This window comes from Schistocerca piceifrons, chromosome 11 (genome assembly GCF_021461385.2).
Source record: "Schistocerca piceifrons isolate TAMUIC-IGC-003096 chromosome 11, iqSchPice1.1, whole genome shotgun sequence".
NCBI lineage: Eukaryota > Metazoa > Arthropoda > Insecta > Orthoptera > Acrididae > Schistocerca > Schistocerca piceifrons.
The window spans coordinates 47190517-47216351 of record NC_060148.1 but is presented as its reverse complement, the minus strand read 5'-3'; the positions used below and the strand labels follow the sequence as shown (position 1 = coordinate 47216351).

The following is a 25835-nucleotide window of genomic DNA, read 5'->3' as shown; positions in this document are numbered from 1 at the left end:
ATTGCTAGGTTTCTAAGTATATCTTGCATCAAAGTTTACCAGTATTCAGAAATCCAGTATATGTGCACCCAGCACAACTTTAATTCATATAAAACTTTCATGGATGCAGTTTAGACAGAGGCGCTATCTGTTCTGAAGTGACAAGATGTTAGGACGCTGCCGGTCACATGACATCCTCTGTGTGACGTACGCGGTGCAGCCTGTCTTTCTTGTTGGTCGTCTTTCTCATTGGCCTCGTACGGGTCGTAACAAATGCAAAGCCACATGTGGGTTGCAATTTCCGGGTCACGCCACCTTCTTTCACAAGTCATAATTCTGGAACTAATTAGCAGGGGAAACTAATACTTTATACATGGGTGTTCCACACGTGTTAGAATTAGTGTACTGAATTTCAGTCAAATCAGAGACTATGAGCTGGCGCCCCTGGTTGAACTGACATGGAATGATCCCTGTGGTAAGTAGCAGCTTTACTAAATAAACCTATGAAATGGTTCTGTTTAGTTTGAGTGTTAATTGTAATTTATAAACATAACCTGTATACATAGACCAAACTTTTATCATACTAATGTTACATAATCGATTATTTTTAGCAGGTTTGTGAGCTGCATTTCCGTGCACACAGTATAGAAAGTACTACATCAGCATATTATGCTAAGACTGGAAGATTAATTACAGCGCCTCTTGACCGCCCACGTCTAAGGAAAGTTAAGTTGTTTGTTTACGGACTTCGAGTTAGGTTATATAATTATTGGATGAATCTCTTACGCTTTTGGTTTAAATGGTAAGGTACTGAGAATTAATTTTTTTTTATATAGTTGCAATACCAGCACTATTGCCAGGATGTCCTGAATATTTATCTACACCGTCAGCATCAAGAGAACATCCTGAAGATAGAAGACAGTGTTTGGAAAATGCTTTCATCAGATCTATGCTGAAAGTAAGTTTGATTACTCATGACAACCATAAGAAGGCAATATCATTCTCTTCATTGAAGAAATTATGTGATAAAATTAATAGTAGTGATTTGAATGAGTGGACCTATGTCAAAAAATTGAATAGTGTGTATTTTATTTTAATTAGTGAAGTGCCATTTTTGAAAGTTCTGTGTTATGTTACAATTAACACAAATCTCACTCACTGTCCATGTCAATGATTTACAGCTTGGTCAAACAGGGAACATAAAGTTTACAGTAACTGTAAGTACCACAACACAGCTAACTAATATTCTTAATATTGTCAAATTAAAATTTAGCAACAGAGAAGATCAGGAACCTAATGAGAGTATTTATTTCATAACCACTATTTTGAATAATTTATCTGAAAAGTTGCCAGATAAACATGAAATTATAAACTTTATGAAAGAGCAGATGTCATTGCTAAAATGCAAGAAGAATAGTGCAAGATATTCATGGGATATTTTAGTTTTGTGGTCATTAGTTCATTCTATTTACCCTCACTGTTACAAGTTTTTAAGAAGCAGTGGTATAATAACTATGCCTAGCCCTGCTACTCTGACTAGAATACGTGGTGGATTTGCTCATAATCCTGCTCTTGAACAAGTTCCTGCACATTTTCTTGGATACAAAACTAAGAAAGTGACATTTTAACTGAAGAAGACTGGATAGTTCTGCTCTCGATGGATGAAATCCATTTAAAGTCACAGATGGACTCCACAGGGGGAAACATAGTTGGCCAGGCCTATAATAGTAGTGAATGTGCATCTGCAGCCTACATATTCATGGTACGTAGTTTGGATACACAGCACACTGATGTAGCTCATATTCTGCTGGTCAAAGGTATGCAGGCCCCTGCTCTTTCCACCTTCTTTAAAAGATATTGTATTGAAGTTAGAAAGCATGGGGTTTGAAGTTGTTGGTATTGTATCTGATAATAATGCCATCGATAAGAAAGCTGTATCTTACTTCAGTGTTCCACCTGAACTTAAAATTAAATACTGACACCCTTCTCCAGGTGATGGAAGTAGGCCTTTTTATTTTATATTTGATAGTGTGCACCTATTAAAATGCATACGTAAAAATTGGCTGAATCAGAAAGAAGAGATTATAGAGTTCCCAGATTTTAATAATGAGCTGGATGGTGGTTTTGTGTCTTTCAATAGTTTGAAATTTCTTCATTTGGTGGAAAAGGCAAATTTATTGAAATTTGCAAACAAGCTATGTGTTAAATCACTGTATCCCTCAACCATAGAAAGGCAGAATGTAAAACTTGCTCTCCATATTTTTGACCATACAGCAGCTATTGCTCTTAGGGAATTAGGCCGTAAACACAATATTGAATACTGCAACAATGCTGCAACTTTCATTGAGGTCATTTGCAAGTGGTGGGATGCAGTTAATGTAAAAATATTGTTAAAAGGTCAAAGGTTATTAAATAGGTTTCAAGAGCCAATAACCAGGAATTCTGAGCACATACCAGAGTTCCTACACCAGTTTGCAAATTGGGTAATAAAGGAAAATTCTCAGGGTTTAATTGGTCTTAGCAGACAAACACATTTAGCTCTTAGGCATACCACTCTTGCATTGGTGGATCTGGCTAGGTATTGGCTCAATGAGAAAAAGAAGCAATACTTTCTAACAGGCAAGGTTCAAACTGATGACCTTGAAAGCAGGTTTGGTAAATTTCGTCAGATGGCTGACGGTAATTACCATGTATCAATTAGACAAATTTTTGAGACAGAAAGTAAACTGAAGGTACAAAGCTATGTATCATTAATATTAAAGTCCCAAAAAATGGGTGATGTAATTGCCAAGGATGATATTTTTTCTAATGAGACAGACATAAATGACCTTCCAAAAGTGACATATAATGAAGAGTTAAATGTAGTTGTGGAAGATATTGATATACAGGAATTAGATGAGGATGTGTGGCCTGTACTTCACTACATAAGTGGTTACTGCTCATAAACAGTCATTAAGAAACTTAAATGTGATTATTGTAAAATGTATCTAACAGGAGATGATGAGAATGTAAAAGATGCCAGAAATCGTTGAACAACTGTGACCAGTAGAAGTGGTGTCTGCTATCCTAGTCAGGATGTTATAACATGTGTAGTATGTGTATATGTTACTGCACAGAAACTGCTTACAGAAAAAGAAGAGTTATTTCATCAGGAAAAGTGTCAAAGAAATGTATTGCTTTGTGTGTCATAGCAACTTGCCCGATGACATATTTGTTGGGTTTGCTTGCACTGCAAATCACTCTGTACATGAAATCATTGACAATATACTTGGTGCTGCTGTCAATATTCTTTTGAATAATTATACAAAGAGGGTCAATGACATTGTAAATACAAATAATGTTACAACCCCCAAGAGAAAGAGAAAAATGGACTGAAAATTTGGCTCTGTTTATTTTATTATGCTTTTAGATAATAAACAAATATGATAACTGTGTAAACATAAATACAAATTCATTGCTTATTGAATTCCCAAACATTTCCTTGATTTCTGTAAACACATTTATACAGATAATTCATGATTTCACTTAACTTCAAATTACTTAAGTTTAAAGGAGACTTTATGAAAAAAAGTTTATTGTAAAAAAATAAGGAAACATTATTTAAAGTATTAGAATTTCTTTTTATTTTAGATAAATGAATTATTAGATAAACAGAAAGTCCAATACACACTTGCAGCTACAAGTTTCTCACGACTCAGAGCGCAGTGGTGTGACTCTTACGCTGACGTCACACATGTAGTGTAGCGGCCACATTCCTAGGTGGCACTGGTTGAAGCTGTTGCGAGTTTTAACTTTGAAGACGAAATTTTTGGCAGAGAGAAAGATCTGTGTTTGTTATTGTTTTCGTCAAGGTGGTAGATGCTGCACAGAACTCTTGTAGTAACTCAGTAATAGGCTTTGTACTATGGTGGTTTCTAAGAGACAAAAAACGGAACGCAAAATTATTGGAGAGAAAACAGCAAACATAATATACATTCTCATTCACGTCGGTTAAAATGATTGTGGTTAGAATACTGTATTTTCCCATAGAATATAAATGTATAGGATTTATTTAATATTGTGACTATGTACTCAAGCTGCACGTGTAGTGTTGTACTCATGAACATTATAAACGGCAGATTCAGTTTCATAGCTGTGTTGTATGGAACTTAGTACTGTTGTAAGGCTTCTTGAAAGGTAACTCTCGTTTAAACATATTGATATGTTAAGTAATGGAGTAGTTGAACTTTATTTTTACTCACTGGAGTATGTAGTGACGAAACTCGATAAAAACAGGAAGAGAAATGCAACAAAACTGCAATACTGTGGGAAATATGCATTTGCAAAACAAGGTGCTCAAATAGTAGGTAACGATTCATATGAATGTGTCGCCGGGCATTCAGAAAATTCATAAATCAAATCAGCATCTAGTAAATTCACTCTTTATTATTATTCATAAGTACTATTACGGAGTAAATGGCTTAGGATATAAGTATTAGAAATTCATTGTTAGAATGGACAATTTTTAGATCTTAGCTGTGCTGCTTAGAAAGAAAATGCTGTAGGACAGATGGAATAAAAGTATGCTGTCAGCCCTGTTTGTGGGCCAGTATGGTGAGAAAGATCTCCTAATTGCAAAGCAGGAAGTACTGGCCTTTTTGGGTGGTACCAAAAAGATGCAAACTCTCAACAAATGTTCCAACAGTAATTAAGTTTCATCCTTGATAATTTAGTCCTATTTTCCTGCCAATCAGCAGTCATTGCCTCATCACTATTTCCTACCTGAGGCTAACGTGAGGTTATTCGCACAAGCTAAGGTGCTGATGTTACACCCGTCTGCTTTGACCTGTGATGTCTTGGTGAGTCTTGATGTTTTTGAGTCTTTGTGTTTGTAGATTGTGTGTTGTAGTATTTTGTAGCGCTCTCTTGTGCTGGAGGTTTGTTAGTGAGTTGTTTGAAATCAGTTGGATGCTTCGGGTTGCTATTGAAAGAATTTGTGCTGGCTTTCTGGTGTGTTACTTTGAATTTGCTTGTTTTGGCTGATGGATTCTTTTCTATGTTAGGAAATATTAGTGCTGTGTGTATCTTGTGGTCAGAAATTTTATATTTTTCTCTTTCCTTCAGTTGTGAAGAAGATACAGGTATTTATGAGTAGCTCATTGCTTGTTGCAATGGGAAAGGTTGTTTGTGTATATTGATATCAATGGTGATGAAAGTTTTCATGAATTTTCGGGATTTCCCTGTTAGCACTTGGCAATTGTTGGATTGTTATTGGTAGGTATTATGGGTAACTTCATACCATCATTGGTTAGGATACATTTCTGATATTAGTCATGTGAGCACGGTTTGGTGTGTTGTACTGAGAACTTTGGTTTAGATAGAGTAAGTGAAAGTGTGGTATCTAGGGCTTTGCTTGAGCTATGTGGGTGAAGTGAAATTTGCAATACCATGTTTTAGAGTGGTTGGTTCCTGGTATCGAGGGCTTTGTTGGAGCTATGTAGGTCAATGGAGGCGTCCGATCCCACCCATCGTGAAGTAAGGGTGTTGTGTTGTATGACATCATGACTTTGCGGACATTAGTTTATGAGTGTTTTGTGTTTGTAGATGTCGTCTTGTTGCCATTGGTGGTGTCATCTGGTGGTGTATTGGGTTCATTTTGGTGTAGGTGCTTGAAGTGTGCACTTACCGGTCGTGACTGTTATAGAATAACGGAAATTAGTTTCAGTGAGTTAAGAATTAAGTTTCCATTGTGTTTATGCGATTGCAGTGTCGTTTGATGTTATTGGTTTGCTGTTTGTCATGCGGTAAGTCGTTTAATTCAATTTGTGGCTTCTTTTGTTAGGTATCAATATGACTTCTAAGTTTAATAGTGTGCATCGTTGGCTGAAATGGGGGGCACATGTTGTCCGTCATTAAGTTTCTGCAACTTTTTGGGCTTGTGACAGAGATAGTAAAATGCGGCATATGCAAGAAGAATAATTATACAAATTGGGGTTAGTGTGTAGCCCCAGAACTTTTTTATGGTAAGTAGTCGGTGTTTTGGGACTATTGTTTGTGTGTTATGATGTTCTGTGGGATTTCTATGTGTTGTTAGGTCGGTGTTATTTACTGCATGTGTTGGTTGTTGGTGTTTTGGCATCGGCACTTGTTGCTTTAACTGTCTTGGGGGAAGTACTCAACTTCATTTTTTTTGGTGTCGTCAGTTGTATTTGAGCTGCATAGGTCATGGAAAGTGACCAATTGCAATTTGTCGTCATAGCTGTGTGTGTTTTGGTATCGTGAGCTGTTGACCTATATAGGTCAAGGGAAGTGTTCGATTCCAATCTTAGTTGCTGTTGACCTTTGTAGGTCACGGGAAGTGTCCGATTCCATGTGTCGTTTCATCTTTGTGTGTTGGTATCGTGAGCTGCTGTTGACCTACGTAGGTCAAGGGAAGTCGCTGATTCCAATTTTTGTTGTTTTAGGTGTTGGTTTTTTAGTATCGATAGTTGCAGTGTGATTATAATTTTTGGAGTAGTTGGTTTTTATTTTGTGGTATTGACAAATGCGGTTGAGCTATGTAGGTTAAGGGAAGTGATCGATTCCTGTCGGTGTTGTAAGTGTAGCAGAACTTGAGAATTTTGTGGTGTTTTATGTCACCGTTTTGTGTGGTTTGGAATCATGGTGTGTGTCTGTATGCGTTTATATCTAGTCTGTCCCCACCCAATAACCCCCAATTTCCTGCACTGGTCCCATTAGTTTGATTATATTTTTGGAGAGAGGTATGTGTGTTGGTTTTGTGTTTGTTGTCATTTATGTATTGATGTCATAGGCGCCATATTGGAGAGGATGGGAATGGTCTTTTCCGCCATATTGGCTACATCATGGGTCAAAGCAGAGGCTTCTGTATTCCCGTAAATTGTGTTGAGTTTTTGAGTTCTGTATGGGTTACTGGTATTGAGTTCTTCATTTGAGATATGTAAGTCACGTGAAATTTACAACACCAATAGTTTTAATTTATGTAATTTTTTTGTTGTTAATTTTTGAGGATTTTGTGTGCTTGATATTTTGGCGAATATTTGTTTTGCAGCAATGTCATTATTCTTATTGTCTTTTATTTAGTTTTTCCTCTTCATTTGGTTGTCCTGTTAGTTTCATTCTATTCCTGAAGTTAAATACTTCACATGTTATTATGTTCGTTCACAGGTGTAATTAGTGACATCGTGGTCACCATATTGTCTGTGCTTCAAATAGTGTGCACTATGTTGATGGCATTACAGGTCAAAACAGGTGGGTGGAGTCATTACTTAACACCAATCTACCTATTATAATAAAGAAGTAGATCACTTTATACACTCCTGGAAATTGAAATAAGAACACTGTGAATTCATTGTCCCAGGAAGGGGAAACTTTATTGACACATTCCTGGGGTCAGATACATCACATGATCACACTGACAGAACCACAGGCACATAGACACAGGCAACAGAGCATGCACAATGTCGGCACTAGTACAGTGTATATCCACCTTTCACAGCAATGCAGGCTGCTATTCTACCATGGAGACGATCGTAGAGATGCTGGATGTAGTCCTGTGGAACGGCTTGCCATGCCATTTCCACCTGGCGCCTCAGTTGGACCAGCGTTCGTGCTGGACGTGCAGACCGCGTGAGACGACGCTTCATCCAGTCCCAAACATGCTCAATGGGGGACAGATCCGGAGATCTTGCTGGCCAGGGTAGTTGACTTACACCTTCTAGAGCACGTTGGGTGGCACGGGATACATGCGGATGTGCATTGTCCTGTTGGAACAGCAAGTTCCCTTGCCTGTCTCTGAATGGTAGAACGATGGGTTCGATGACGGTTTGGATGTACCGTGCACTATTCAGTGTCCCCTCGACGATCACCAGTGGTGTACGGCCAGTGTAGGAGATCGCTCCCCACACCATGATGCCGGGTGTTGGCCCTGTGTGCCTCGGTCGTATGCAGTCCTGATTGTGGCGCTCACCTGCACGGCGCCAAACACGCATACGACCATCATTGGCACCAAGGCAGAAGCGACTCTCATTGCTGAAGATGACACGTCTCCATTCGTCCCTCCATTCACGCCTGTCGCGACACCACTGGACGTGGGCTACTTGATGTTGGGGCGTGAGCGGAAGACGGCCTAACAGTGTGCGGGACCATAGCCCAGCTTCATGGAGACGGTTGCGAATGGTCCTCGCTGATACCCCAGGAGCAACAGTGTCCCTAATTTGCTGGGAAGTGGCGGTGTGGTCCCCTACGGCACTGCGTAGGATCCTACGGTCTTGGCGTGCATCCGTGCGTCGCTGCGGTCCGGTCCCAGGTCGACGGGCACGTGCACCTTCCGCTGACCACTGGCGACAACATCGATGTACTGTGGAGACCTCACGCCCCACGTTTTGAGCAATTCAGCGGTACACCACCCGGCCTCCCGCATGCCCACTATATGCCCTTGCTCAAAGTCCGTCAACTGCACATACGGTTCACATCCACACTGTCGCGGCATGCTACCAGTGTTAAAGACTGCGATGGAGCTCCGTATGCCACGGCAAACTGGCTGACACTGACAGCGGCGGTGCACAAATGCTGCGCAGCTAGCGCCATTCGACGGTCAACACCGCGGTTCCTGGTGTGTCCGCTGTGCCGTGCGTGTGATCATTGCTTGTACAGCCCTCTCGCAGTGTCCGGAGCAAGTATGGTGGGTCTGACACACCGGTGTCAATGTGTTCTTTTTTCTATTTCGAGGAGTGTATAAAGTGATTATGTTCTTTGGATATAGTTTGTGTATGTTTTGATTAGTTAAAAATAATGCTATGTTTCAAGGACCATTGGTCTGTTTGTGTCAAAATGGTGTAGATTACATTGGTTTTCCACTCTGTCTTTTTTGTGTTTATGGCTACATACTGGCTATTTACAGTTTACCAGTCAGCTTATTAGTTGAAAAGTAAAAATAATGAACATATTCGTCTCCGTCACTGCTCATGTTATTGTTACGGAATGTTTATATCTATTTAGAAATAGCACAAGCAATAATGGTAGTCTTTTATACCACAAGGTTTTTGTTAAATATCCATATTTAGAGCAGAAGTTGCCAGAAGAAGCAATTTCAGTTCAGATTTAAGTTTGTGTAAAGATTTACAGCAGCAAGTTGTCTTTGTTTTATTCTTCAGTTTGTATTTACCATGACTGGTTTCAAATTAACAAGTCATTTATCATCAGATGGTACATATTTATTGCATATTTGCGACATTCTTGTGGCTCATGTAGTTATGGCAAGAGAACGAAACATATGTTCACTGAATGTAGTGAGAAGTATGTACAGATCACACCTGGCCGCAGCGGCATAACTCCAGCAATGCTGCAAACATGCAATAAATATGTGCCATCTGATGATAGTGATTCAAAACTGGTCCTGGTGAATAACAATTGAAAAATAATACAAAAGGTGGCTGATAGCAGTAATTTCTGAAAAATTTTTGAAATTTTGGCACCTCTCAGATTATATTAGTGGGAAAATAATAGAAAACTTTTGTGGCTGTTGTTGAACACTTTCATGAACCTTCGGTAGGCTTAGTGATAAAGGATTATTATGTTTTCTTCTAAATTTTGATTGAAATAACCTCTTGGTTGACAGACAGCTATCGTTGCACTGGGTTGTTCGTTACATACATCATTCCACATATTTAGAACAAGCAAGAGTTGCACAATGCAAATTGAGCGAAACATACAATTAGATTACTTTCATTGTTATTGTCAGCAGTAGTGGGAAGTACATCAGTGGGGATGGTGGACAAGGCAACAGTTGTCCCTCCCCTTCCTGTGCATTGTACTGTGCCTGAGAAAGCTGTGTGGTGCCTAAAAAATGTCATTGTAGCGGGCACATGGGTGTCAAGAAAGAACTGAAGTTGGCTGACTCCTAGCCACTGCCACAGTCACAGAGTTATTTTAGTCAAGGTGTAGTGTGGCTGTGAAAACTCAGTTCAAGCTGAACTGTGATCTGCACTATCAATACAAGACATAAATATAACTTTTGTGTAAACATTGCATCCTTACCTAGGATTTAACAAAGTTGTGTACTATGGTATGAAGATATTTGAGCAGTTCACATCTAACATACAGTAAGTAATTAGTTATCTCAGCCAAATCAAAGGAAAATTTAAAAGATATCTCATTAGTGACTCCTTCCACTGATTATCTTAGTGCAAGGATTTGATTCCTTCTTTAGACGGATGACAATTAGTGTGTTGTAAACTGTCCTGTGTAATTACATATTTAGGTTACTGTCTTCTTTGAAAAAATACTTGATTAATGAAGTAAAATTTAAGTTTGTGATAAGACAGCCTGCAGCTACCTAATATAACTAAAGTAGTAGCAGCTTTCTTTCTATTTCACTAGAAAACATTTAACTGGCACAAAAACAGAACTAATATTAAGCGGTATTGCGATAGTTTGTTAATATAGTGCACAGTTTAAGCAATGTTTGGTTGTCATTTGTTAATGTGTACCTTCACTTGTGTTTTAGCCCTGTAGGTTCACCTTCTTGGTGGGATGTACAGAATGTGGTGAATAAGTAGAAGAAGTCTCTATTCTTTGACAGTTGTGATGGTTTATTTATGTCAAGCCACAGTGAATGTATATAATGTGATGGTGCTCTTAAAATGCTTAATGCCTTGAACATGCACCTACATAATGACTGTCAGTAAGTCTGTAGCATCACTATCTTCAGCTGCCCACTTGCAATGTGAATGCAATACACTATTAGATTAGCTGATTATGTGTTTCACCATTTGACAACTTAATATGTGCTCAAATGTAGGAGTTTTTACTAATGGGTACTTATTTTGAGAGTGATTTGAACTTCATTGTCGACAGAGTGGTGTATTCTACACACAAAATTTGTGTTACTGATCAGTACATATTTAATTCTTTTCTAATTTTACATGTAGTGATGTTATTCTAATGATATTATTCTATTTACAGTTGTTTCCATTACTGCCAGGTTCTATCAAAAAATATTCAATAATTCACTCGATATACCTTTGATTTATTTTCAGAAACAAGGTGCAAATCCAGTACGACAACAGAATGACTACAGGATTGCACAACCAAACGTTCTCTGCCACCAGACTATTTTTTCTGGGATGTTTACTAACCATCTGTGCCAAATTAATGTGTCTGGTAATGTATTAATGTTATGTCACTGTCTATTGTAGTATCATAGATACACTTTACGAAAATGAAATGGTTTACATTCCACTGTGAAAACTCACGGTCATGAAATGTTCGTTGAATTGGTTTGACATTTGTATCTGTTGTGTTGGAGCTACTGTTGCAAAGAATGGGATTTTTTAATATGATATGAAAAACAACTGCAGTAAAATAAATTTGTTTATTGAAAAATGAGTTACGTTTCTTACACATGTTATATCATCCCATTTATCATTACATCATTATCTTAGGTGTGTGTGTGTGTTTTCTCTCTCTCTCTCTCTCTCTCGGAAAGGGGGGGAGGGAGGTGTGCACACCTCTCTCTCTCTCTCTCTCTCTCTCTCTCTCTCTCTCTCTCTCTCTCTCTCTCTCTCTCTTGGAAAGGGGGGGAGGGAGGTGTGCACACACTTTTGAGAAGAGTTCAATGGTCCATCCACTAATGATTATAGGTCCAAGTTCTGCATGAAATGTTGAATGTTTTGTTATAATATATTCAATTATTAAAAATTTATTCGCTTGCTGTGAACTATTAGACATCAGCTGTATTAGGTATAAATGTAATACCTATTAGAGACTTGTGAAAATTTCTGCTGGGCTTCAACTTGAACCTACATTTCTCTCATGTTGTGAGGTAATATTCCGTGAAGTTCTGGGTTTGCAGTCAGATGTTACTGAACCAGTCTTTTGACTGCATAACTTCCAGCAATCTGAATTTTTATGGGATGAAGAAATACTGAATATTCATCTGTCCTAGAAACCTCATCAGAGATTCACTGTGTATATGTTTAGAATAAGGTATAATGATTCTCTTGTAACACATTCAGCCAATGATACACAGCTTTTTATTTATCATGTATTCAGTTCTTTTTTCTTGATTCTTTCCACACATCACCTCTCCTCTGTTTGTAACTTCAGATTGATCTGTCCGTGAGAGTATGTAATGGGCTATGAAAATGAACCGTTATTTACTACTGTTTCTTCTAGATAAGTTCTGCTTGGTTTGACCTTTTGGATGCAACATGATCTTGAAGAAATAAAACAAGTAGGAGTAGCAACAGTTATGACCAGTGCGTGATTTGTAAAAAAGAAGAGGTACCAGTACTGTGACTTACTAGAGGTATCAGTATGGCGTAACATCAGAAATAGAGCACTGGTTATAACAACAAAAGCAATTGTTTGGTTTTCCTTTGTCATCTCACAGCAATAAAAAAAGAAAGATTTATGTTTGACAGTATTATGAAAAGAATAGTTGCTACTCATCATAGAGTGGGAGTCGCTGATTCGCAGATAAGCACAACAAAACGACTGTCAAACACTCCTTTTGGCTACAGTAGGTCTTCATTAGATTTAGACTGCACACAACACACAAATGCAATGTGTGCTGATGTGGCCACATTCTCTGGCTGCCAAGGAAAGACGTTGAGCATCTTGCACTGCTGCTCTCATGCCAGCTTTGGCAGCCAGAGACTGATGAGGTAGGTGTGTGTGTGTGTGTGTGTGTGTGTGTGTGTGTGTGTGTGTGTGTGTGGTGTGTGTGTGTGTGTGTATGTGAGAGAGAGAGAGAGAGAGAGAGAGAGGGAGAGAGAGAGAGAGAGAGAGAGAGAGAGATATTCTTATGAAGGGCTGTTTGGCCAAAAGCTTTGTTTGACAGTCTTTTTATTGTATGTATCTATAACTCAGCACCTCCATTATGGATCTACATCTGCATCTACATCTGCATCTACATCTACATCCATACTCCACAATCCACCTGACGGTGTGTGGCGGAGGGTACCTTGAGTACCTCTATCGGTTCTCCCTTCTACTCCAGTCTCGTATTGTTCGTGGAAAGAAGGATTGTCAGTATGCTTCTGTATGGGCTCTAATCTCTCTGATTTTATCCTCATGGTCTCTTCGCGAGATATACGTAGGAGGGAGCAATATACTGCTTGACTCCTCGGTGGAGGTATGTTCTCCAAACTTCAACAAAAGCCTGTACCGAGCTACTGAGCATCTCTCCTGCAGAGTCTTCCACTGGAGTTTATCTATCATCTCCGTAACGCTTTCGCGGTTACTAAATGATCCTGTAATGAAGTGCGCTGCTCTCCATTGGATCTTCTCTCTCTCTTCTATCAACCCTATCTGGTACGGATCCCACACTGCTGAGCAGTATTCGAGCAGTGCGCGAACAAGCGTACTGTAACCTACTTCCTTGGCTTTCGGATTGCATTTCCTTAGGATTCGTCCAGTGAATCTCAGTCTGGCATCTGCTTTACCAACGATTAACGTTATATGATCATTCCATTTTAAATCACTCCTAATGCGTACTCCCAGATAATTTATGGAATTAACTGCTTCCAGTTGCTAACCTGCTATATTGCAGCTAAATGATAATGGATCTTTCTTTCTATGTATTCGCAGCACATTACACTTGTCTACATTGAGATTCATTTGCCATTCCCTGCACCATGAGTCAACTCGCTCAGATCCTCCTGCATTTCAGTACAATTTTCCATTGTTACAACCTCTCGATATACCACAGCATCATCCGCAAAAGGCCTCAGTGAACTTCAGATGTCATCCACTAGGTCATTTATGTATATTGTGAATAGCAACGGTCCTACGACACTCCCCTGTGGCACACCTAAAATCACTCTTACATTGGAAGACTTCTCTCCATTGAGAATGACATGCTGCGTTCTGTTATCTAGGAACTCTTCAATCCAATCACACAATTGGTCTGATGGTCCATATGCTCTTACTTTGTTCATTAAACGACTGTGGGGAACTGTATCGAACGCCTTGCGGAAGTCAAGAAACACGGCATCTACCTGGGAACCCGTGTCTGTGGCCCTCTGAGTCTCATGGACAAATAAAGCGAGCTGGGTTTCACACAACCGTCTTTTTCGAAACCCATGCTGAATCCTACAGAGTAGATTTCTAGTCTCCAGAAAAGTCATTGTACTCGAACATAACACGTGTTCCAAAATTCTACAACTGATCGACGTTACAGATATAGGTCTATAGTTGTGCATATCTGTTCGACGTCCCTTCTTCAAAACAGAGGTGACCTGTGCCCTTTTCCAATCCTTTGGGATGGCACGCTCTTCTAGAGACCTACAGTACACCGCTGCAAGAAGGGAGGCAAGTTCCTTCGCGTACTCTGTGTAAAATCGAACTGGTATCCCATCAGGTCCAGCAGCCTTTCCTCTTTGGATTTGTTATAATGTCCACCGTCATGCCATCTCCTTGTAAGACAATCAGTAGAAGGAGTCACTAATGAGATATGTTTTAAATTTTCCCTTGAATTATGTCCTTGTTCCCCCCAAAGAAACTGATAGATGAGATTGATCTTATGAATTTTTGTGTGGTGGAGGGGGGAGGGTGGAAACAGAGGGTATGGTTTGCACTGCTCACATGGAAAAATCTCTCTTAGCATGTGTTAATTAAGAAATCCCAACCTCATCATGGATCTGCCATTATAGATTTATCATTGAGTCAACATAGCAGAATTAATAAATTAATTTGAGAGTGATGAATGAAATCAAAATATTTTATTATTGGCTCTGCATGGGATCTAAACTCTGTCATATTCATCTTTTTTGTCATAATATATTTGGGTGCACTGATGCAAAACTTCAGAAAGAGTATACAAGATAAAAGCTCCATGTATAAGGGGCTGTCAAATGAAAATAAGACTGATGGAAAAAGTAAGTAAAATGTTTAGTATTACAAAAGTAATCACCATATCTGTGAATACATTTATGCCACTGTAAGACAAGATGGTCAATCACTCCATGGAAAAATGTTTGCGGTTATCTATGAAACCATAATTGTATCCATGAGTGCACCTCTTGGTGTGAACCAACGAATGGCCAAGAATGTTTTTTTAGTGCTTCAAAAATATGGAAATCACATGAGGAGAGACTGGGACACTATGGAGGTTGTGTGAAGGCTACCCAGACAAAACTGCAGCACAGTTTAAGCAACCTGCCAATAAAGTGTCTGCCAAGATTGTGCAGAGTATGCTGTAGAAGTTTTGCTGGGAAACACACATTATTCACAAAGTCCCAATCTGTCCTCATGTGATTTTCATATTTTTAGAGCCCTGAAGAAAGGTATTCATGGCTGTCCCTTTGGTTCGGATAAAGAGGTGCATGCCTGGCAACTGCAAACATTTTTCCACCAAGGCATTGACCGTTGTAAATGTGTTAACAACTATGGCAAGTATTTCTGTATTAATGGGTAGTTTACTTACTTTTTCCCATCTTTTCCGTATTAATCTCACTGCCCTTGAATGCCACTCTATCTTAAGTTTGCTTTTGTAGATCTGTGTTCTATGTACACAAGTGGTCTATTACTGTTTCACAGCATTTTATTTTTTTTTAATACTGTGTTCACCTCAAACTTGCAGCTGTGTGCTGGATTAAATATATCCCAAATTTGGTAGGTTTTCATAATCCAGCTAGATTATCTGCAGTGCTAAAGCAATCAACAGTAGCTTAATAAACACTGATTGACATGCACAGTTTTGGATTTGAGAACTGTAGACTCACTTTTTTGAGGTGAGGGCACCAGAATACATGCTTCTAGTATACAGATGAGGAACTTGAAACTTAGCAAGTTGGAGTAAAAAGTCGTATTTAGGTAATGTATCAGTAAAATTAATTATTCATCAGTTCATCTGGGTTCTGCTAATGCCTATGGTATAGTTAATTTTTCACTGTACATGTTCTTTTAAGAGAAATATTTAGTTTGCTTTATTCAGAAACCATATGCTCAGGAACATATTGTGAGCTAGCAGTTGAATATTTCCAGAATGACAAATTATTTGAAAGCACTCATTTCACTCTATCAGTAAACATCTTGTTATTTGTGAAAGTCATTAACTAAAATGTTGTTCACAATTAAAGTTTCCATACCCAGGAAATAATATTATTTGGACCTTTAAGTATGTTTATAAAATCATAGCTGTAATAATTTCTTGATGTAATTTTTCTGAACTAGAAAATAGCTTTGGTTATCAGAGTAATTTGACAGTTAAGAAAGGAAGAAAACTATCTTGTTAAATGTACAAGCGGGTAAGTAAATTCTCATGGAAGTGCACATGGTATGAATAAAGTAATCCGCCAACTTTTTTATTTCCCAATCATCTATCACATACATAAACCAAATTATTATTTTCTTCCCCATAATGTCATTGCCATTAATTTCGAAATTGCTCTCTTTATATAGCAACAGGAATTCAGGTCCTAGTAAAAGTTAGGAACTTCTGCACGGCAGAGTCACGACCAGCTACTTTCACCTTAATATCTCGATGTGAACATTCATAGAGTTCACTCGAACATTCCACATTCCAATGTCAGTCACTAATCTGAGCAGATCTTACTTTTACAGTCACTCAGTGTGATTATTTAATGAACTTGTTCGGAAAATCTGTCTAGTCGTCCACATAACTTCTTTGTATTAAAGTGTTAGTAAAGTTTTGGAGACAAAAATTCTTTGAAATTTTATTTTCTGAAGATTTACTTTTTTGTAGATTTGGATGATGACTTCGCCATGGAAAGAACCTGCCACCGTTTAGGGTTCGTAAAGTGTAGTAGCTGACTTGGTTTATTTGAATTATAAAAATAGCTGATAGCAGAAGTTAATCATCATTGTGTGTTTTGGCACCAAGAAATGTGAAGTAATCTCAAGTTTAAATCAATGATGTCATGTCCATCACTGAAATATTAGATTACAATTTCAACCAATTTCAGAGAATGAGACTTCAGAAGTTTAGCATTACAAAAGGATACCAGCCATATAACCAGGTCAGTAATGCTACGTAGTGTGTTTGGCTTTTCACTGGGCAACTCAGAATCCCTAATGATGATGAACAGCTTCCTAAAGATGCTTTAAACATAAAATGTGCCTACCCATACAACTAAGTATGAGAGCAGTGCACATTAAAAAAAAAAGCATTTTGTAAGGAACTTCCTTTCCAACTGAAAAAACAGGGTGCCCAAAACTGCAATACTAAGTTCTATACTGTACAGTGCACTCATTGACACATCAAGCGAGCGAGCATGCTGGGACATACTAGAGACAGGATAATGAGCTGCTAATTGCAGCATCTGCAGGCTATGCTGGGACTGTGGGGGAAGTGGAGTAAAGTAGAGAAGGTAAAAGGATTCTGCCACTGTGCCGGTGGGATAGACGGTTGTGTAGGGCTCGAGTGGAAGCAGGGTAGGTTGAGATCAGGGCAGTGGTGTGGGTGGAAAGAATCCAGTCAGTGAAGCAGTCGTTGAGTTCGGGCATATCATGTTCGGTGGCATGCTCAGCAAATGGGTGATCCAGTTGTCCTTGGCCAGTTTGGCACTGGCCATTCATGTGGACACACAACTTGGCAGTGGTCCTGACATGTAGAATGACAGAAAGTGGTTGCAGATAACTTGGTAGATCACATGACTGCTTTCACGTTTGTCCCTGCCTTTGATGCGATGGGAGATGCCTGGGACATTTGGTTCAGGTTTTACATCTATTACAGGATAAGCCCCATGGGAAAATTGTGGTATGTGTGTGTGTGTGTGTGTGTGTGTGTGTGTGTGTGTGTGTGTGTGTGTGTGTGTGTGTGCAAGGGGGGGGGGCAGGGGGGGGGGGGAAATTTTTCAATTCAGGGCACGATGAGAGGTAGTCGAAACCCAGCCATTCTCTGAATCATTGTTAATGAATCCTGATGATGACAGAAAAATTATTATGAACTATCATTAATGCAATACAAATCACCATTTTAAGGAAACTAAAGAGTTTGGGCAGAGAGCCAAAACTCTTTGCCTTTACAAATGTCTGCTTGTGTGTGTGTGTGTGTGTGTGTGTGTGTGTGTGTGTGTGTGTGTGTCTTTCCGCTCCCGGGATTGGAATGACTCCTTACCCTCTCCCTTAAAACCCACATCCTTTCGTTTTTCCCTCTCCTTCCCTCTTTCCCGATGAAGCAACCGTTTGTTGCGAAAGCTTGAATTTCGTGTTTATGTTTGTGTGTCTATCGACCTGCCAGCACTTTCATTCAGTAAGTCACATCATCTTTGTTTTTAGATATATTTTTCCCACATGGAAGTTTCCCTCTATTGTGTATATATATATATATATATATATATATATATATATATATATATATATATATATATATATATATAAAAAACAAAGATGAGGTGACTTACCGAATGAAAGCGCTGGCAGGTCGATAGACACACAAACATACACACAAAATTCAAGCTTTCGCAACAAACTGTTGCCTCATCAGGAAAGAGCAGTCATGTGATCTACCAAGTTATCTGCAACCACTTTCTGTCATTCTACATGTCAGGACCACTGCTTGTGTCTGTATGTGTGGATGGATATGTGCGTGTGTGCGAGTGTATACCTGTCCTTTTTTCCCCCTAAGGTAAGTCTTTCCGCTCCCGGGATTGGAATGACTCCTTACCCTCTCCCTTAAAACCCACTCCTTTCGTCTTCCCCTCTCCTTCCCTCTTTCCTGATGAGGCAACAGTTTGTTGCAAAAGCTTGAATTTTGTGTGTATGTTTGTGTTTGTTTGTGTGTCTATCGACCTGCCAGTGCTTTCGTTCGGTAAGTCACCTCATCTTTGTTTTTATATATAATTTTTCCCACGTGGAATGTTTCCTTCTATTATATATATATATATATATATATATATATATATATATATATATATATATATATATATTGGCTTGTGTCTGTATGTGTGGATGGATATGTGCGTGTGTGCGAGTGTATACCTGTCCTTTTTTCCCCCTAAGGTAAGTCTTTCCGCTCCCAGGATTGGAATGACTCCTTACCCTCTCCTTTAAAACCCACTTCCTTTCGTCTTCCCCTCTCCTTCCCTCTTTCCTGATAAGGCAACAATTTGTTGCGAAAGCTTGAATTTTGTGTGTATGTTTGTGTTTGTTTGTGTGTCTATCGACCTGCCAGCGTTTTTGTTCGGTAAGTCACCTCATCTTTGTATTTAATATATATATATATATATATATATATATATATATATATATATATATATATCCTTTCCTCAGACCATTTTGCAAGAAATAACTCAATTTTCTCCAAGAACTGCCCAAATGCTTCAATATTAGTGTCTAGCATACAGTACAAAAATATAGTTATGATTTTTAACATGGGCTGTATCAGTGCTGCTGCTTCCATTGCACTTTTTAGGTTTGTATCATCCACACTAAGGACACTGTATTGCACAATGTAGTCTCATCTATGATGCCTCTTCGGTAGCACATCAGTCTGAAGTCATAAAGCTGAAAAGCTTAATGACTTCAGGATAGTATTTCCTCAAAACTACAGACACACACCACAATTTTGGTTTCACTGTTTCATATGTTGTCTTCAGGGTCCTATTGTTGGATGGTGACCAATTTCTTAACTTCATATGAAAAAATTATTACTCAGGTTAGACTGTAATTATTAATAATAATTTTGTTGGTAAGAAGTGTAGTGATCTAGGACTTTGGAAAAGTATATGGAATCATTTTACACATCGGCATTGGCATTAATCCGTTTACAGGTACAAGTTCAATACTGAACATCATGGGAAATTATGCAATATTCATAACTAATGGATCAATCAGTTAGTGAAGTGAGCCACCTTGTGCATAGGAAGTGGAGTAACAGAAGTACAGCAGTAAAAGATGAAATCTAATAAGCACAGAGCCAAAATCTACAACGTAAAATGTGTCTACTTCTGAACTTTAATGATAATTTTCTTGTATGTTAATTTTTTCCATAAAACTTTAACTATGTTAATGACAAGTTGGAATGCTAGTCTTTACAATGAGTGGTATCATCTTTAACAAATCTATTTATTAGCTCAAAATATTTTCACTGCTTTTTACTATAGTAAAATTTTTAATCAGACATAACTTTTAATTAACATGGTTTTAAACAAAACTAATTGTATTTTTGCTGTCAGATACTGAGACTACAACTGTAATAATGAAATCTGACCTAAATAACAAATGGGCAGATTTATGCCTACATCACATACAAATATTACTGAAAATCAGAACCAAAAGATGCCCAAGGTCAGAGAAGAGAGAAAAAAATTATTGGTAGTAGTTGCAGTGTAATTAGAGCAGGTGGCGGAAGCCAGCTCGATCTGCCACAGTATGCCATGACCATCCCCTGTGATATGTTCAGTTGTAGCTTACCTTCACTGAGCCAATGCTTATTAACACACAATCTAGTATTATTGTTTACACCTAATAGACTACTAAGATTACCAATTTCATTTTTTAATGACCTGACATTTATATACCAGAATAATCATGAGTCATCACCACAAAATGGTAAAGGTGGATTCTTAGTCAGCAGCTCATCATTGTCTTCACTTTATACACAGTCTTCTGTTGAGAGGAGATTGCATACATACAACAGCAGATACCTCCTTGATTGCACTGAATGCAGATGCTCCCGATAAAGCAATTTGCTCAGAACTACCCATACAAAAACCACAGTTCCTTTCTCGTTCTGGCAGACTCTCATACAATGACTTCTTTCTTTTCATTCAAATTCTGTGTATTTGTTTTATGCAATGTCGTACTAATATAATTGAACATTTGTAATACTATTCTATGAAAGAAAAGTAATTGTTTCCTTTTTCATGGGTTTGTCCATGTGTTTGTAGCAGTATCAGTAAATATGAAAAGATGGCCAAATAATGTAATACTTAAATTTCAGTAATTGCATGGAATGCAAACAGTGATATAATGAAGTAATGTAATAATATCAGTTAGATCTTCTCAACTATTATCATGAAATGAACTAGAACTATTTATTGCATGTGGGTAAAAGACAGTATGACATTCCCCCACTGAATTTTTTGTAGATTATGTACAATATATGTCAAGCACTCATGAGATAATTGTTTATTATCCCTTATGTGCTTTCTGAATTTACCTTGCAGTTCATTTTATAACAAAAAGTGCACTAAATATTGCATGAACATAGACATCATGCTACTCTACAAATCAATGTGTTACATGTAGCTCCAAATAGCTTGGCACCCACACAGATCCAGATGTGTCTACCTTTTTGTTAAGAAGGAGTGACCATCTTAGTCTGCAATAATCTGCTGAGCAGTGTGCTTGGTCCACTATCTGCAGTTGCATTAATTATTAATGGGGTGATTTTCTTATTAGGCACTCCAGTCAGTTATATTATTAGTCATACTGGGATGAGCTGTCCATATGATCTTTTGCAGACTCGCTGACTGTAGCTTAGGAGTTCTGCTTTTGAGTAGGCCTCAGAATCTCCCCTTCCAGATAGTGCTCGCACACAACGAAATCCTCATCACTTCCACTGTACCCACCCATACAATGCCATCTGCACAGGTATGGGACAATACTTCACTCTTAACAATCTGTTTCCACATTCAGCTTGGCCACACGCAACCGAACTGTCACCTAACCACATTAACCTAATCCTCTGGTTACACTACACATCAGTCATCACAACAAAATGCTTGTTCAATCTTATTATGTCAGCGTTCATTTAGGGAGATAATGTAGGTGTTTACACATCCTCAAAATTAATTTGTGTAAGAATATAGCATCTGAAAGGTAGTGTTATGGAAGAATGGTGAAGATTATATGGGTACACTGGATAACTAAATAGCTGGTACTGAATAAATTTGGTAAGAAGAGAAATTAATGGCACAACTAAAAAATCGGGTTGGTTGTTATAATACATCTAGAGACATGGGGGAATTGTCAAGTAAATTTGGTACTGGAGGGAAGTGGGTGGGGTAAAATTACAGAGGCGCACCTAGGTTGGACTATGGTATGCGGTTTCAAATGTATGTAAGTTGTGCTTTATAAAAAAATGTAATGTAAGCTGTGCCTTATAATAAAATGTATCCAAGTTTCCTGAATAAATTAATTACAGTTACAGCCCATGCTTTTAAGTGTGATATCCTCATGGATTTGTGCATCAGTACAAATTGTCAGGGGTATCAAATACAAGTCTGTATCACTTTTATTTTCAATTAACTATTCTCATTTCAAATACTTACTATCAACAAACATTTGATATAATAGTCAGTGAATGTAGATGTATTTATAATGCATTTATAATATGATCCAGCATGTTGAAGAAAGTTTACAAGAAAAAACTCCATCTGAACAGCCCTTGAAGGACCAACGGTACTGACTGGCTGCCGTGTCATCCTCAGCCTTAGTCATCACCGGGTGTGGATACAGAGGGGCGTGTGGTCAGCACACAACTCTCCCAGCCGCTGTCAGCTTTCGTGACCAGTGTTGCTACTGCTCAGTTAAGCAGCTCTCAATAGGCCTCACAAGAACTGAGTGCACCTCGCTTGCCAACAGCACTGCGCAGACCCCGATGGTGACCCATCCGAGTGCTAGCCGATCCCAACGGCATTAAGTATCGGCGATCTGACGGGAACTGATGTTACCACTGTGGCAAGACCATTGGCCAAGAAAAATATTGGTTTCCTTTTTTATTGTGTTGCGACCACAGGAAACTAAGGTGCAATTGACTTGCGCATGTTCCTTGGTGTAATACGTAACTCACAGACTTCAGCATGTTTACGCAAAAAACACTAAATACAAAATAATTTTTAATCATTATGGGCTCCAAATATTTAGGTATTCTGTGTAATATTTTCTCCCCTAGCAGATTTGTATGTTTGCGATATTATTTATTTCAGTGTTACAAGATCAGTGATTAAAAAATGGCTACTTAGAAATGGCTTTCACACAAATAAAGAGTATTAGATACGTATTTCAACACAGGAGGCAAGCTTACAGGATACTCCCTCAAGGTAAAATTCACATCTGTTGGCAATAGTTTGTCAGTGGTGTTACTAATGGAATATACCTTATGTCCTTGTTCCCTGCAAACCAAGTTGAACCTGGAATATTAGACAATGAATGCCGGTGTAATAAAATCTAAATCAGTACTGTAATGTTTAATACAGTTACAATTCCACATTTTGCTTGTCTTTACTCTCAGTGCATTTCCTTTGCCACAACTGAATAATAAATCTATAAAAATGTAATTGCAAAAATCACAGTACAGCGTGTAAATATACTATCAATACTGTACAGATTACAGTGAGTACTGATATTAGCTAACAAGAATAGACACTATGTTAACCATTTTTGATTATCATGTTGATGACTAATGTAGAATAGAAGCAAATTCTTCCGAGAATGGGACATTAATACAATGAAAAATCTTTATATACACGTCAAAATAAGAGTTTAAAACTGCATCAGAATAATGGCCACAAAAGATGAAACTCAAGAAATGTACCAAGAACTGTTCTTCACTTTTTGATAGGAATAATAAAACTACATTAAATGTGCACATCATAAGCTATTTATTTCACAACATTACTTGCCATCCCATGATTGGAATACAGTCATTTTTTGAGCATTCCCCTAACCTACTCTTTCTGCCCAGGTATCTTAAATAAGCCAAAAATCTATAGTCATTCTTGAAGCACTTAACAATGCTGTATTTTATGTGCATTCCTCAAGCTTGCAGCAGCATCAGTATTTGGGCATAGTCTGAGAGCGTTAAGACAGTACACAGTAGTTGAAGCGGATTGGGTAACTTCTGTGAACTATGTTACTTCCCAACTGTGTTTAGCTTCACACTTGCAAATATCTATTTCAATTTTTTTCTTTTTTTTTCCTTTATTGGATTTCGATTTCCCCCTGAGGGGCGGGCGGGCCTCGCAACAGCACAATACACCGCCCTGCAGCCTAGAGATAAGTTAACAAACAGAATTAGGAGATATGAGGACAATAAAAGCAGGCGATAAAATGGACACTGTTAAAAATTGAAACATGGAGAAGAACATGCGAAGAAAAGATAAAAACAAACAGTCGGCGATGCTGATTAAAACACATAGTAAATAAACAAGCACAATTTAAAAAAACATGGCGACAGTCTGGTTTCTGTTTTCATGAGATAACAACTAGTGACAGAATGGTGGGTGTTCACAACACTGTCAGGGGACACACAACACTGAACACTCAATTGAAACAGCACTATAGAGGTGACACGACACCAGATGGAGGGAGGGAGTACCCAGACCAATGAGGGGGAAAAGGGGGAGGAGAGGGAAAAAAAGGGGGGAGCCAATGGAGAGAGGGGACATAGAAAAAAGGGGGGCTGGTTGGACGCAAGAAGTGGGAAAGGCAGTGGAGGAGAGAGCAAAAGGGCTCAGGGGAGAGAAGAGAGTCAAGAGCGAGGGCGGGTGGGGGATAAACAGGATCGAAGGATGGGAAGAGGGAGGATAGGCAGGGAAAAAACAGGATGGAAGGACGGGGAGGGGGAGCCCAGGAAAAGGGTAGAGGAAGGGAGGGGGAGGTGAGGATCAGGGTTGATAGGAGGGATAAATGGAGGGATAGTGGTCATCATCTGGGAGCGGGAGTTGATGGAAGCCACTTTGGGAAAGGAGATTAAGGGTGCAGAGGTGGAGGGTAGGGGGGACACAATGGTGAAGGTGCGGCAGAAGGCAAGGTTTGGAGAGGAGAAGGGCAACCAGAGGATGAGGGGTATCAAGTTTGCGGAAGGTGTAAAGGATCCGAATATGTTCGAGGAAAATGAGCAGATGGGGGAAAGCAATCAGGTCATAGAGGATCCACGTGGGGACAGGAGGTGTACATGGATGGTGAGACAGAGTGCATCACGCTCAAGGATCTGGAGGGACTCGTAGAATTTGGCGGGGAGGGGGGGGGGGCAGATATCCAGGTGGGACTGGCGTAAGAGAGGATAGGATGAATTAAGGAATTGTAGGCGTGGAGGATGGTAGAGGGGTTCAAACCCCATGTCCGGCCAGAAAGGATTTGAATGAGTCAGAGGCGGTTCTGAGCTTTATATTGGATTTTTTTTTTTTGCTTTTTTTAATCAATGCATTACCACAAGTGTTGCTGAGTGTGAAGAATTCTCCTTGCAAATAATTATTAAACTTGAGCACTTATACCAAATTTGTTAAACTATAAGTAAGCAATAAACATAGATAAAGCTTCTAATTGTGACATCAAATGAAAGGTTCTCCATTGCTTGCACTGTTGCTTGGTGTCACTAACAGATGTGAGCTCGGCACGATGCTGGGGAAAATATGGCGATCCTTTTACCACCTGGCTCCTGTCGCCATCTGATCTGCAGTGCCTGATAGAGCACAGTTGTATGTTGGTGATATTCTATGCACCCATTTGTAGCCCTGTTTGGAAAGCCATTCTGGGCTTACATTTCAGAAAGATAATGCAAATCTGCACATAGCGATAGTTTCTACTGCTTGTCTTCATGCTTAAAAACCCTTCCTTGGCCAGTGAGGTCGCAGGATCGCTCCTCATCTGAAAACGTATGTAACATTATTGGTGAGGCCATCTGACCAGCTCAGGATTTTGATGAGCTAAAGCGCCAACTGGACAGTATATGGCTCGACATCCCTCAAGAGGACATCCAACAAATCTATCAATCAAAGCCAATACAAATAACTGCTAATATAAGGACCAGTGGTAGACCAACACTTTACTGACTTGCTCAATTCGTGGAGATCTTTCTCTTGAATAAGTTGATCAATTTTTCTGCAGATGTGACCAATTGGTTGGCTGTACATGTACATAACGTCTACCAATTTCAGTCCCAA

At 38.9% G+C, this 25835-nt stretch overlaps 1 long non-coding RNA gene across 3 annotated transcripts; it reads left to right on the top strand.

The window, feature by feature from the left end:
- Nucleotides 1-244: 244 nt before the first annotated feature.
- LOC124719972 lies at nucleotides 245-23427 on the top strand. 3 transcript variants are annotated; one of them, XR_007006030.1, is made up of 5 exons: nucleotides 245-454; nucleotides 591-937; nucleotides 7144-7227; nucleotides 11016-11139; nucleotides 22292-23427. It is a non-coding gene; the product is annotated as an uncharacterized LOC124719972 (long non-coding RNA). The 3 variants fall into 3 exon arrangements; XR_007006029.1 differs by lacking the exon at nucleotides 22292-23427 and having other exon boundaries at nucleotides 594-937; nucleotides 11016-11298; XR_007006028.1 differs by lacking the exon at nucleotides 22292-23427 and having other exon boundaries at nucleotides 11016-11298.
- The last annotated feature ends 2408 nt before the right edge of the window (nucleotides 23428-25835 follow it).